The sequence below is a fragment of the Scylla paramamosain genome, chromosome 11 (genome assembly GCF_035594125.1).
Source record: "Scylla paramamosain isolate STU-SP2022 chromosome 11, ASM3559412v1, whole genome shotgun sequence".
NCBI lineage: Eukaryota > Metazoa > Arthropoda > Malacostraca > Decapoda > Portunidae > Scylla > Scylla paramamosain.
Genome location: NC_087161.1, coordinates 2,365,001 through 2,367,500, shown reverse-complemented (window position 1 = coordinate 2,367,500; position 2,500 = coordinate 2,365,001). Strand labels below are relative to the sequence as shown.

At 38.0% G+C, this 2,500-nt stretch overlaps 1 protein-coding gene across 7 annotated transcripts in view; it reads left to right on the top strand.

The window, feature by feature from the left end:
* Window positions 1-2,500, top strand: part of LOC135104817 (rap1 GTPase-activating protein 1-like) — a 152,711-nt gene that overhangs the window by 51,495 nt on the left and 98,716 nt on the right. The window lies entirely within an intron of this gene.

Genomic DNA, 2,500 nt, shown 5'->3' with positions numbered 1-2,500 from the left:
CAGTCCTGTCATCACTACCACTGTCATCACCAAAGCTTTGTTATGAAGAAGCCAACAACAACAACAACAAAAATCGCTTTGTTTGATGTGTGTGTGTGTGTGTGTGTGTGTGTGTGTGTGTGTGTGTGTGTGTGTGTGTGTAGGTCACGTGATGGGAAGCCAGGTATGCTTGCAGTGATGGCGCGTGGAGGAAGAGGAGGAGGGGGAGTGAGGGGGGGGAGGGAGGAGGAGGAGGAGGGAAGCGGGTTATAGATGTTGAAGGTCAGTGGAGTATTAACAATACGTGTGTGTGTGTGTGTGTGTGTGTGTGTGTGTGTGTGTGTGTCCTCAGCACGCACCTCGTCCAGGTCAAGGTCAGCCCTAGGTCAGTACAGGTCACGTGTCGCCAAGATTGGATGCAGGAAGTGGCCGTGGTTTTTAAAGATGTGCTGTTGCTGTTGCTGTTAGTGGTGGTGATGGTGGTGGTGGTGGTGGTAGATTTGAACAATAATATTACTAGTCAGGCAAATAGTGTTAGTGGAAGTTAAGCAATATATTCTCTAGGGCAGCAGTAAAGGAAGTGTTATTAATTGTAGTTATAGCAGTTTTTTTTTTTTTTTTTTTCTAATCCCTATCGTCGTATTTTTGTTCAGTAAAGCTATACGTATAAAGTTGTTCAGAATTTTCACGTAGGAATTAGTATTTTCACACTTCTCTATTAGGATCGCCTGGCACCCTTAGTGGGCTTTATATATATATATATATATATATATATATATATATATATATATATATATATATATATATATATATATATATATATATATATATATATATATATATATATATATATATATATATATATATATATATATATATATATATATAATTGTTATTTGTTTTATTGATCATTTCTTTGTTATTTATCTATTACTTATGTATCTGTTTATTTGTTTGTTTTTATTTTTATCTTGTTGCCCTTGCCAGATCCCCTCACGCAAAACAGATATGTAAACAAATCAGTAAAAAGTCGAAGGATTACACCAGTCACGCTGGGAAGGGAAGCCATGCCATGAATTGTTGTGCAAAAGCGTCTCGGACAATAAAAAAACAAAAATAAATAAATAAATAAATAAATAAATTTAAAAAAAAATCCGCATTATCGTATCACCAGCTAACACCTCCCAGTTATTCCTAGTCTTAACACATTATCACCATCTATCACCTTCCCAGTTACTCTTAAGTCTTAGCGGGTCCCACAATACAAACCAATTCACGAGTCCACAATTAAACACTTCCATTCCCTCTATAGACACACAATACATTACATCACTCCTCGGGACAACAATGCAGTGGCGGTTATGAGGCGAGTAACAGGCGTACCAACATTACCGGGCTCCATTCCACTGCGTTCTGTCTGAGTGTGAACTTTCCCAGTAGACATGTTTTGCGAAGGGCCTGTCAGGAGATTGGAGGACTTAAGAAATTAAAGGAAAACGCCGAATCCTGAGTTATGAGACGTTTTGACAGTTCTTTACTTTTATAACAGGTTAAGTGTAAGTTACAAGGGTTTAGATGCGTGTTTTCATGGTTCTAGTGATATTTTAATAAAGATTCTGTATTTTAGTATCTCAGGCTGTAGTGTAAGTTATAGGGGGGTTTTACAAATGTGTTTTCATGGTTCTGTTGAGAGTTTAACAAGGATTTTGTATTATCAGTGGGAAATCATCATAAAAAAAAAACTAGTTATAGAGATTTTCAAGCGTGTTTTTATATTTCTAGTGAATTAACAAGGAGTTTGCAGTATTAGTGGGGAAAATTATCATAAAAACTTGGGTATATGTATTTAGAGCGGATTTTTATGGTTCTAATGGTAGTTTAGTTGTGATTTTGTGTTATTAGTGAGGGAAACATCCTTAAGAGTTCTGAAAACATCTTTACATTTCATCTTTATTCTTATACCAGGCTGTAGTGCAAGCTGTAGGGATTCACAAGCGTGTTTTCATGGTTCTAGTGATAGATTAACAAGTATTCCGTATAATTATCAGGTAAAACATCTATAAGAACCCGGCTAATGATTTCTGTGACCTTTGAAAACAGCCGTGATGGGAGTTCCAAGCAGTCGAAAGTCCATATTCTCAAACACTTCTGCGCCGCACCTCCACTATATTCAAAAGGCTCTAGTTAAAGTTACATGAGTTTTTAAGATTGTTTTCATGGTTCTAGTGACAGATTAATAGTATTCCTTCATTATTAACCGCAGAAACTCTCTTGGGAACACGGCTAATTATCTCTATGGCGTTTGAAAATAGTAGTGGTGGTGAAAGAGCAAAGCGTTTCTGAACACAAGCCTACTAAGTGAGGACCAGAGGGCTTCTCGAGGTGTGGTCGCGTCTGTACGGGTTGTATCAGAGGAGCGCTGCCTACTTACCTAATGCACTCAGAGCCACGTAAGCTGCGCACTCAAGGATAAGTTGGCAGGGGCGCCTCGCTAATCCTGGCCGAGATAAAAGTGGGATAA